General features: G+C 34.1%; 1 protein-coding gene across 9 annotated transcripts in view; it reads right to left on the bottom strand.

Moving 5' to 3' along the window:
* The window catches only part of FUT8 (fucosyltransferase 8), a 298,401-nt gene that overhangs the window by 175,944 nt on the left and 109,220 nt on the right, over positions 1 to 13,237 (bottom strand). The window contains exon 3 of one of the 9 annotated variants that reach the window (XM_058567142.1): positions 6,556 to 6,683. The exons of the other annotated variants lie outside the window; for them this stretch is intronic. The gene's annotated coding sequence lies outside the window, so the exon portion shown is untranslated. The remainder of the gene's footprint in view (positions 1 to 6,555; positions 6,684 to 13,237) is intronic. 9 annotated transcript variants of the gene reach the window in all.

Here is a 13,237-nt window from a genome sequence, read left to right as displayed (position 1 = left end):
CTTCAGAAAGTACGGTGTTTTACAGCTTTCACCACAGCTGTACCACCTTACGGTAACTATCATCATAAACTGAAAACCGTTGGTGATAGAACTCAAATAAAAGTTATCCATCATCATTAGCAAGAAAGCAGTTCACATCATTGGCTCCAGGGCCAGCTGGAAATCTAAAGGCATTTCCCCGTTTTGGCATTCAGCTTGAAAAAGGATTCCTCAGAACAAAACTTGTCATCAAACTTGAAATGACGTACATTGAAAATAAGCTTAGTCACAGGCATATACAGAATTTCCAATGTACTTTTAAATACAAATAAAACCATAATTTGGAGGAGAAAAATAGTCACAGAGGAAAAAAAATACATGGTAAAAAGAATTTCAGGGGGCTTCTTAGAAAAAAAAGTACAGGCTTTAGTGGACAATGGAACGACATCTTTCAAAAGGGCTGAAATAAAAAGAAATGGCAAAACTACACTTTGTTATCCAGTGAAAATATCTTCAAAAGTAAAAGCAGGTTTCTGTGAATGTAAGTTTTCGTTTAACTTGTGTAAACTCCTAGGAGTGGGATTGCTGGGTCACACAGAAAATGCATGTTTATAAGAAAATGCCGAACTGTATTCCAAAGTGGCTGAATAATTCTGAATTGTCACCAGCAATGAAAGCAAGTTTCTGTTGCCCCACAATCTCTCCAGCATGTAGCAGTGTCAATTTTTTTAAGCAATTCTAATAATTTATAGTATAGTGATATCTCAGTGTGGTTTCAACCTGTATTCAATTTCCCTAATAACAAATGACATTGAACATGTGATCATCTTATGTGCTAACCATATATCTTCTTTGGTGAAGTGTCTATTGAGATCTTTCGCCCATTTCTATATTAGACTGTTTGTTTATTTGAGATTTATATATTCTGGATACAAGTCTTTTATCAGATACGTGATTTTTCAAATATTTGCTCCCAGTCTGTGACTTGTCTTTGCATCGTCTTAGCAATGTCTTGCATGCAGCAAAAATTCTAATTTTTTTTGATAGAATACAATTTATTTTTTTTCTTTTATAGATTATGGTTTGGGTATTATATCTAAAAACTCAACATCAAATCCAAGGTCACATATATTTTCTCCTATTTTTTCTTTAAGAAGTTTTAGTTTTAAATTTCAAAGTTAAAATACATTTACCCAGGATTCCCACTCCTAGGTACCAATCCAAGAAAAAAGAAAGCTTATGTTCCCACAAAAACTGATACTCAAATGTTTATAGCAGTTTTATACATACTAGACAAAAACTGGAGAAAAAAGTCGAGATGGCCTTCAACAGGTGAATGAATTAAACTCTGGTATATCAAAAACAAAGCACTCCCGCTCAGCAACAGAAAGGAACGAGCTATTGACCCACTCAACAAAATGGGTGAATCTTAAATGCATTTTGCTAAGTGAAGGACGCCAGAATCAAAAGCTACAAATTAAGTGATTCATTTATTTGACATTATGGAAAAAGGAAAACTATAAGATGAAAAACAGATCAGTGGTTGCCAAAGGTCTGAAGGTGCAGAGGGGCTGATCACAAAGGGGCTGCAGGGGAAATTTTTAGCGATGGAACAATTCTAAATGGTACTGAAGAAGGGCACATCATCTCGTGGAATTCATCCCCAAAACCTGTAACTCCAGTCTAATCACAAGAAAAATACAAGACAAAGCCAAATTGAGGGGCAATCAACAAAATACCTGACCCAAACTCTTCAAAACTATCCAGGTTATCAAAAACACGAAACAACAAATAAACTGTCACAGATTGGAGAAGACTAAAGAGACATAATGACTAAATGCAACATGGTACAGTAGTCCCCCCTCATCAGTGGTTTTGCATTCTGCAGTTTCAGTTACCCTCAGTCAACCACGGTCTGAAAATATTAAATGGGAAATTCCAGAAATAAACAATTTATAAGTTTTTAAACTGCATGCTGTCTGAGTAGTGTGATGAAATCCTGCACCATCTCGCTCTGTCCCACCCAGGACATGAATCATCCCTTTGTCTAGTGCATCCACGCTGTGTCTGCTACCCACCTGTTACCCACTTAGTAGCCGTCTCCATTATCAGATCAACTGTCGTGGTATCACAGTGCTTGTGTTCAAGTAACTCTTATTTTAGTTAATAATGGCCCCAAAGCGCAAGAGTAGTGATGCTGGCAATTTGGATACACCAAAGGGAAGCTGTAAAGTGCTTCCTCTAAGTGAAAAGGTGAAAGTACTCGACTTAATAAGGAAAGAAAAAAGACTGTATGCTGAGGTTGCTAAGATCTACAGTAACTTTTATTACAATATATTGGTACAAGTGTTCTATTTTATTAGTAGTAATTGTTAATCTCTTATTGTGCCTAATTTATAAATTAAACTTTATCATAGATATGTATGTATAGGGAAAAACATAGTCTATATAGAGTTCTGTACTATCTGCAGTTGCAGGCATCCACTGGGAGTCTTGGAACGTATCCCCCTCGGATAAGGTGAGACTACTATATTCCGGACTGGATACTGGATCGTGGAAGAGAAAAAGGCCAGTGCGTAAAAACTGAAATCCAAATATAGTCTGTAGTTTAGTTAATATATTGCACCACTGTTAATTTATTAGTTTTGACAAATGTACCATGGCTATGTAAGATGTCAACATTAGGGGAATCTGGGCAAAGAATATTTGGAAACTCTGTACTTTCTTCCCAAATTTTCTGTAATTCTAAAATTATCTCAGAATAAGTTTTTAAAAGATAAAGGCAAAGTAAGCACATTTTCAGAAAACAAGCTGAAAGAACTTGTTGCTAGCAGACACACACTACAAGACATAAAAGAATGCTTTTCACGACAAAAGCAAATGGTTGTGGGTGGAAACTTGAATGTAAATAATGGATTTAAACAGACATGTTAAATGTTCGGCTAAGTATAAATGAAACTTTTTCTCATTTTTTTAAAGTAAATTTTAAAATTTAAAATAAATTTTAAATTTAAAATAAATGTAAATGAATTTATTTTAAATAAATTTGATTCTTTTTAAAATAAATTTGATTCTTTAAAACTAAAATAATAACAAAGTATTATAGGATTTATAACAATGTCATATAATGTACGAAAATAATAACACAAAGGATGACAAGTAGAAAAAGGAAGGATAGCTTTTAAATTTCCTACATTATACTTCAAGAGGTATGACAGTATATGAAAGTTTGGTGAAATAGGTAAAAGATTCACAATATAAACCCTATCAGTGAAATATAAAACAGATAACAGAGAAAAATTGATGAAACCAAAAATGAGTTCCTTGAAAAGATTAATAACATTGATAATATTCCAGCTGAACTCAGGGAAACAAAGATGACGTTAAGTTGCCAATATTAGGAATGAAAGAGAGAGCACCACTACAGATGCTACAAAAGAATAATAAAGGAATATTATGAACAACTTTGGGTCAATAAATATGAAGTAAGACCTGAAACGGACAAATTTCTTAAAAGAAACAAACTACCAAAGCTCAATCAAGAAGAAATAGATAACCTGAATAGCCTTATAATCACTACGAGATGTTGAATGTGTGTGCATAAACCTTCCCACAAAGAAAACTCCAGGGCCCTATGGTTTTATGTGTGAATTCTACCAAACATTTATAGAAGATATAACAGTAATTCTACATAAATTTTTCCAGGAAATAGAAAAAGAAAAAAAAATAGTTTAACAGTTTCTTGCAAAGTTAAATATATACTCACCATATAACTCAATGATTCCACTCTTAGGTATTTACAAAGGAAATGAAGACATATGCCCAGACAAAGACTTGTACAAGAATGGTCACAGCCACTTTATTTATACAGTCAAAACTTGAAAATACCCAAGTGTCTACCAACAGGTGAATGGATACACAAATTGTGACACATTCACACAATGGAATATTGTTCAGCAGGAAAAAGGAACAAACTACTGATAACCACAACAACATGAATGAATCTGAAAATCACGCTTGGTGAAAAATGGCAGAGACAAAAAAAGCACACACATTTATATGAAGTTCTAGAACGGAGAAACTAATACATAGTGACTGAAATCAGACCAGTGCTTGCCATGGAGCAAGCAGGTGACTGATTTAAAAAAGTAAAGCCAGTTACATGAAGGTATAGATTTGAGAAAAATTATCTAATTGTACATTTAATATGGGCACATATTATTAATATAAATTATGCTTCAATAAAGTTGAAAAAAATTTAAGAGAGTTTATCTCCATTTTGTGAATGTAATTGAAAATGTCAATAATTGAAGGCTGCTAATTCATTAAATGGCTAAATTATGTGCTTGCATTTTGAGTTTCAATGAGAGATTTTTTTTTTCAGCAAAATCATCATCATTGTACATTCTTACTTTTAATGAAAAAAATTTCAAAAGTAATTATTCTATAGATATGATCAACTTCAATCTAAATGTTAATGTGAAAATTATATTTTCAACATATTTCAAAGACAGTAAGAATCAACTCAAATAACAAGAAATATAATTAACAAACCACAGAGAAACCATGCTGAATCTTCTTAGTAGCCTAACCTTCTCTCAGAGCAAAACAAAGATCATAAATATCCAAACAATAATGATTCCCTAAATTATAATAAATATATACTATAGTTTAAAGAGTTATCGTCTTTAGAAGAATAACATCGTTATTTTCTTAATAACTGGAAAGAGTAAAAAGGAAACCATTATTACAGAGTGCTTCTTGAGGCAATTCAATGTAATACAATGAACTGAAAAACTCAACCTAATAATAAAATCATTTATTTAACAAATTAAATGAAAGACCACTATAATGCAGCAGAGGTTAAGCATGGCTGTTATATTTTAAATGCATCAGGTTGATAAAGGAAAACATAAATAAAACTTTTAGAGAAAAACTAATTATCAGTTATAAAATATCAATATTTAAAGAGCCCTATATATATATAATTCAATTCAATTCTAGATTAACATACACCCAAGACTATAACTTTAAATATCTTCTCATTTGATCTCAACTCATTTTCAAATTAAGTATTGTTATAGAATTTATTTAAAATCTTTCTTACTGTCCAACCTCCATATATGGGAAAAGAGTAATTTATAAAATTATGTGTTTATTAATTTAAGAAAAAGTAGGAAAAAGCAAGTAAAAATAGTATCACAATAAAATGGTCCTTCAATGCTAGTTGAAATCAACTTTTATTTATGTAAAAGCACTTGGTGAAACTAAATTGAAATGTAAAATAAAGAGAGGGAGTGGGGGAGGGAAGAGAGATGAGGAAGAGAGAAGTGCAGGAGAGGAGAGAAAAGGAAATTTTCATACAGCCCCTACCAAGATTACTAAATTCAATCTTCATTCACTACTTACAGAGTCATCTATCATACTTTCACATTGCTTATCAGTAAGGTCACAGTATATGCACATATGAATTTAAAATGCCAGGCATCCTGAATATATGAGCACGAAATACTCTATTAATTCACTGAAACCAGCTAATATCTTAGAAATTAATCTTCCTAGTTATGAAGTACATAATCACATTTATGAAGTTTCTATCAGGTCTCACTCACCTTAACTCAAGATAACATACCAGGTCGTATTTACTGAAGCAATTACTTTACACTATTGAAATAGGTCCAGAAATCTGGCCTTGGCATTTATACCTTCAGCCCTGGATAAATTAACACTACCAAAAAGTGGTAATACTAATAAATTCAAATGAAATGTACACCCTTACCATTTTCTCTGGTTATCAAGTATACAAAACATACAGTTGATCAGCAGTATGATATAGTAAAAAGAGCAACCATTTCAAATCAATCACTAGCTATAACATACGGGCAGTTTACCAAACCAGAAAATGGAATAATAGTATATCCTTATATAATTGTGAAGATTATCTGAAATAATACATGTAAAAGTGCTTTGTAAACTGTAATGCAATTTATAAATATTAGTTACTATTATCTTTCCCTTGCTCATTAGAAACTAGGTATACCAGCTTTCTGCCAGTTTTTAGAATATGCCAAGTTCTTACCTATCATTGGGCCTCATGCTTGCTGTTCCTTCTACCTGAACTGCAATTCCTTTCGCTCGTTCTTATTATTCAGATTTCTACTTAAACGTCACCTCTTTTCAGAGACAGTCTCCTGACAATCTGTACGTCACCTCTTTTCAGAGACAGTCCCCTGACAATCTGTATCAATTATGACATGTTAGGATAAAAGAGAAAATCCAACTCAAAAAGGCTTTAAAAATAAGGAAATTTTAATTACTCAATTGATAAAAAGTTAATTAATTCAACAGCTCTATGAAATAGTCAAAAATCTCTTTTTATCTTTCTATTCTACCCCCTTGGCATGTCAGCTTTAGTCCTCAGGCTGTCTCTATTCATGGTAGCTAGTTGCCTGCCTCAATTCCAGCCACATGTAATTATGTATAAAAGAACAACTGGTAATCTCTTCTAGTCTGTCTCATTTTAAGTGAGAGGAAACTACTGACAGAAGTCTCCCCTAGAAGATTTGCACATCTTACCAGCCAAGATTGACTCATCTGTCCCTTGCAAAATCAATCACTGACAAGCAGAATGGGATTACCATTATGGCTTAGACTAATCAGGATTTATCCTAAGGGTAGGCTCGCTCCTGAACAAATCTGGGACCCTGAAAGCAAGAAAGAATGAAAGAATGACTACAAAACCATACAAGAATGCTACAACACATTATCTTTTTTAAAAAAGCACTCACCATCCCACACTATTCTCTATAACACTTAACTGGCTTATTTCCTATACTAAAAGGTATGTACCAGTAGAGCAGGGACACAGAACACAGTGCCTAAAACAGAGCAAGCCCTTTATTAATATTTGTCAAATGAAAAAGTGAATGCATAAATATCACCCTGGTGTACATATATTTTTATTTAATACCTATAGTTAAAAATAAATTCAAGCCTTACTATAATCACCAAGACAAAAAACAACAAATGTTGGAGAGGACGTGGAGAAACAGGAACCCCTCATACACAGCTGGTGGGAATGCAAACTGGTGCAGCCTCTATGGAAAACGGTATGGAGATTCCTCAAAGAATTAAAAATAGAGATGCCCTATGATCCAGCCATCCCACTACTGGGAATCTATCCAACGAACCTGAAATCAACAATCCAAAGAGGCTTATGCACCCCTATGTTCATTGCAGCATTATTCACTATAGCCAAGAAGTGAAAGCAACCTAAGGGTCCCTCGACTGATGATTGGATCAAGAAGATGTGGTATATATATACAATGGAATACTACTCATCCATAAAAAAAGACAAAATCGTCCCATTTGCAACAACATGGATGGGCCTGGAGGGTATTATGTTAAGTGAAGTAAGCCAGAAAGAGAAAGACAAACACTGTATGATCTCACTCATATGTGGAATATAAACCAAGACATGGACAGAGAAAACTGTATTGTGGTTACCAGGGGCAATGGGGGTTGGGGGTGGGCACAAGGGGTGAAGGGAGACATATATGTGGTGATGGACAAACAAAAAGGTACAACCCAAAATTTCACAATGTTATAAACTATTAAAACATCAATAAATAAATAAATAAATTCAAGACTTAGAAGAATTAGAACTAAGATTCAAAGTCATTTTCACGTGTATTCATTTTTAGATGCAGAAAATGTCAAAAGTAGACAGAAAGAAATATATCCAAATATAATTTCAAACCAAAGACTTGCATTAAAGCCAACTCTTGATAAGCTTGAGTCCTCAAACATTACATTTAACAGTTAATAAGGGCAGGTAGATACATTGCAAAAATTCCAAGTCATATACAATACAAATAACGAATAAAGATTCACTATCTTTGTAGAGACCCCTCTCTAAAGAACAGAGATTCAAAAATTCAGATTCAAACAGATTTAAAACTGTTTCTACAGAACAACAGAGATTCAAAAGTGTAATAAACATTTAATGCTACTGAAAATTTTAGAGGGATATATTTTTTTAAAAAACACACATTTCAATCTTCATATAAGAAGCATGAAAGCCCTTTAATGGCTAATCTTTATTACTGCATGTATGAAGAATATTATAATAATATTACCGGCTAGTATTCAATTCACTAATACATGAAACAGATGGGTGACATAGAGACAATTTATATAACCTAAAATAAGAAGAGTTTAAGAAAATTATGGTACAACCATTGGTGAGATATTATGGCTCAGTTTAAAACGTTAAGTATGAAGACAAATACACATAATATAACGTTAGGTGAAAATGCAGGATGCAGAGGGATTTGATGATCCTGAGAGGTAGCATGATACCTTGGAAAGTGTAAGCTCTAAGGTCATAAAAAACTTGGTGTAAATACTGGCAATACCAATACAGAACTGGGCAAGTAAAAAACCAGGCAGGGTATCTTACCTTCTCTGAGCCTGAATTTTTTTATCTTTGAAATAATTGTAATAATTCCTATCATATGGGCCTATCATTCTAAGTATAATGATGATAATAGCTACATTTATACAGGGATTCCTGAATGCAAAGTACTTTCCTTATTGCTTCACAACTATAATACTATTTAATCTTCTCAACAACCTTATGATGTAAGTACTACCATCCCCACTTTACAGTGGAGGAAATTAAGGCACGTTGAGATTAGATAACTTTCCCAAGGTCGCAAAGCCAGGAAGTGGCAAAACCAAAATCAAAGACAGCTATTATTTTATTATTGTTATTAAGAAGAATCTGCTGACTATAAGAATTGCAAGAGAAGCTAGAAAATCTCCTTCTACATCACATATTTTTTAACCCAAGGAAAAGGTTATGTATAACTAGGATGTGTCGAGTATAATTCAATTCAGAGATATATAAAGGCCTTAAACTTTTCCTCCCAAATAGCACATTGTTAGGAAAGCTAGATAAAACAACTCTATTTGACTTAATTTTTTTACAGTTGAGGCATAGTGAAGTGACTTCGGTTCTAGACCAAGACAGAGAAGACACACTTCTCCCTACCCCTCCCACTAAGGACAGCTAAAAACCCTGGACATTCTATATAAAACACATACAAGAACACTATGAAAGGTAGAAAGAAAAGGCAGACCTGATAGCGATCTAGGGATTAAAGGAACAACATGGCAGTGAGTTCTCCCCGTTTTCTTTTTTCCTCATATATCCCAGAAGAAGGAGCAATAGAAAGAGCAAAAATATGGATAAATGCAATAGACTTTCCCTTCTCTTCTTGAGTTTTCTACATTATGTTTGACAGTTGAAGCAAAACGTATAACACTGTCTGTTATTGTTTTAAATACAGGTAGAGGAAATATTTAAGACAATTATATTATAAAGAAGAGAGGGTGATGTGATTTACAGAGAGGTAGTGTCTACCCGTCACTCAAACTGGTAAAACAGCAACCCGAGTAGGCTGTGATGAGTTATGTATTTTTAACACAATACTTAAAGCAACTACTAAAACATCTATACAAAGAGACACTCAATGACATTTAACAATATAATTACCAGAGGTTTAATAGAGAGCGAGTTTTAGAGTCAACTAGAAGAGTGTTTGCCCATTTCCTCTACTTTCTAGCTGTGTGACTATGGCCAAATTATTTAACCTCTCTGTAAATTAGAGTCAATAATATTCATTTGGGGCCTAACAGAATTAAAACATCAGGGGCCGGCCCTGGGGTGTAGCGGTTAAGTGCGCGCGCTCCGCTGCTGGCAGCCCGGTTCCATCCCGGGCGCGCACCAACGCACCGCTTGTCAGGCCATGCTGTGGTGGCATCCCACATAAAGTGGAGGAAGATTGGCCCAGATGTTAGCTCAGGGCCAGTCTTCCTCAGCAAAAAGAGGAGGATTGGCATGGATGTTAGCTCAGGGCTGATCTTCCTCACAAAAAAAAAATAAAAAATAAAATAAAACATTAACTATAATTATTATAGCTATTATTATATTTTGATTGAATCAGACTATTAACTCTGTCTCTCTAATTTATTTCCTTTTGCTAGTTTAAATGAATATTTAAAGTAGTCTTGAATTAAGATATGTATGTAAAGTGCTAGTCCCACTGACTACCAGATAGTATGAATTTGATAAATGAAAGCTACGATTATTTATTAGTAAATAAAGTAGTTATGGTCAGCCTTTCCTTAATTCAAGTAGACTCTGTACCAAGATCGTATAAACTCCTTGACATCAGTCTTGGCAATGATTTTTTCGGTTTGACACCAAAAGCAAAGGCAACAAAATCAAAAATAAACAAGTGGAACTACATTAAAAAAGCACTTCTGTACAGCAAAGGAAACCATCAACAAAATGAAAAGGCAATCTACAAAATGGGAGAAAATATCTACAAGTCATATATCTGATAACAGGTAATATCCAAAATACATAAAGAACTCACATAACTCAATAGAGAAAAACTCAAACAATCCATTTAAAAAATGGGCAGAAGATCTGAATAGGCATTTTTCAAAAGACAACATACAAATGGCCAACAGGTACATGAAAAGGTGCTCAACACCACTAATCATTGGCCAAATGCAAAGCAAAACCACAGTGAGGTATCACCTCACACCTGTTAGAATGGCTATTATCAAAAGACTAGAAATGACAAGTATTGGTGAGGATGTAGAGAAAAGGAAATCCTTGTGCACCATTGGTTGGAATGTAAATTGGTGCAGCCACTATGGAAAATGGTATAGAGGTTCCTCAAAAAATGAAAAATAGAACTACCATACGATCCAGCAACTCCACTTCTGGGTATTTATCCAAAGGAAACAAAATCACTACTTCAAAAAGATATCTGCACCCCCATGTTTACTGCAACATTATTTACAATAGCCAAGACATGGAAACAACCTAAGTGTCCATCAACAAAATTTAAATAGTCAGAGATATATGGAAAGTAATGAATAGATCCACAAGGAAAAAACAAATGTAAAAACTATATAGAAACCACATTTGATAAATTACAATGAAATATATGACCTCCTGTAGTCTTTCTAGGCCTATAATTCCACATTATCCAAATAAACCAAATCATAAATTAGGCAACATGCTTGAAGAGATTGTAAAATTCTATAGTCAGGTATCTAACCCTTTGTCTATCCAAAGCTACTGAATTAAATGCGTCAAATCAATTATTTTGGTGTCACAGAAACCATTAAAAAGTAAGAGCCCAAGTATCAATACATAAACACTTTTTTTAGAATCACCTTTATGTAAAAGAGTGAAAGAATATCAACCATTTGCTGTGTAGGCTCCCAAATAATCTTTTTTCAACCTCTTCCACAGAAAATGGCTAATCCAATGTTTGCTAACATCTTTTTTATATTTGCCAATCCAAAATTTTGAGAGGAGACATGAAGTGTCATTAATAAAAAGGAATTTACCAGAAAAAAAAAACTACAGTTATAAGTACTTCATTTAACAATGGCATAACAAGCTAACAATAGCAACCTATAAATACCTGTTAATTTCCTAAAGACAAGAATGACTTATGCCCCCCCAACTGATTTCATAAGCTCTTCTAACCACCCCCAATATCTAACAAAATGTGATTTGATAACTCGTTGTAATTTTACTGAATTATTAAATATTTCCTTTTTTCCCATAAAAGTTTCATATTTCCCATTAATCTAATAAAATTTCACCAGTATGATCAAAGTAGATCCACAATCTTCTCAATCCCTTAGCCATTTATACTAGTCTCCTTCAATTCTCCTTATATCTTCGCTCCCCCCAACACATTTCCCTCTATACACAAACCATTAAATCTCAATGGTGCTTTATTATTTACACTTCTTCCTCTCAGTATAAAGATATGGTTCTGCACATTACAGAATACCCCAACACAGCAGTAGCTTAGCTTAAACAAGATTGGGGGTTCTTTCTTTCTTTTGTAAAAGAAGTCTAGAGATAGACAATGTAAACCTGGTGGTTGCACCGTATCCTCAGGGACCCAAGCTTCTAACTTTCTCTTCCACCATTCTAGGTGCCTGGCTTCCATTGTCAAGATCACCTCATGGTCCAAAATGTTTGCTAAAGCTCCAGTTATCATGTCTTCAATACAGGTCAAAAGGAAGAAGAGAAACTGAATGGCAAAAAGGGGCCTCTTCCAGCTGAGTCAGTGCCCCTCACAAGCACACACATAATAGTTCTGCTTTTATCTCTTTTGTCAGAGCTCAGTCACATAGCTGGGAAATACAGTCTTTCCATTCAGGTATCAATTTACCTAGCTAAAAAAAAAATCAGGATTCTATTACTATAGAAGAAGGGGAAAACAGATTTTAGGGTTAGGTAGAATACTAGCAGCCTGCATCATGACTCCCTATCCATTTTTCACAGCTTCTGAATAATTCTTGATATTGGGAGAAGTTTTATATCGTATCTTTAATCTAATACAGCTGATGTAAAAGCTTTTCCCAATAAATTCTTTTACTTCCTTGGCCATCTGCAGAGTGTGGCCAATCCCAACTGTAGTGATATCACAACAGGTATAAGTAAGATTATAATTCTGAAGTCTTATTAGACAGAATTTTTCATCTACCACAACTTGTGTACCAGCTGGGACAGAAAAGTTGATTTGTTTTGAACAAGTGACCTCAGAGAATGACAGAACTCACTCTGTGTCTCTTGACCAATTAGCAAATCAGTGGAGCTCCAGTGTGGTCTCTTCTGTTTCAAATCTTGGATCTATGCTTATTCCACAGACATATCTCCTGCATCATCATAATTATCATCAATCCCATTATAGTACCATCATTTACTGAACATGTACTAGGTCCCTGTGCAAAGTGTTTTATTTATTTTATTCATTCAGACCCCATAACAACCCTATTAAGTTATTTTTATCCTCATTTTATAGAAGATAATAACAGCAAACATTTATTGAGTGCTCACTATGTGCCAGGTTTACCCAAAGTGTTTTATAGATAAGTACTATTGATATCCCAAATTTACAGATGAGAAAGAGGAGGCAGCAAAGTTAGTAACTTGCCCAAAGTCACACAGCTTCTAAGTAGCAGAGCCAGGATTCAAATCCTCACAACCTGGCTCCAAAGTCCACTCAATTAACTACTAAACTATACTAATATGAAATAAACCAGCAGAGGGTAAGTAACCTGGTCACAAAACCAGGAGCAGCCAAGATTCACAGCCAGATCTATTTAACTACGGAGTTCTTGTTCTCAACTCCAAATGAATCAAAGCAAT

This window comes from Diceros bicornis, chromosome 24 (assembly GCF_020826845.1).
Source record: "Diceros bicornis minor isolate mBicDic1 chromosome 24, mDicBic1.mat.cur, whole genome shotgun sequence".
Classification (NCBI taxonomy): domain Eukaryota; kingdom Metazoa; phylum Chordata; class Mammalia; order Perissodactyla; family Rhinocerotidae; genus Diceros; species Diceros bicornis.
This window is presented reverse-complemented; position numbering and strand designations above follow the sequence as displayed.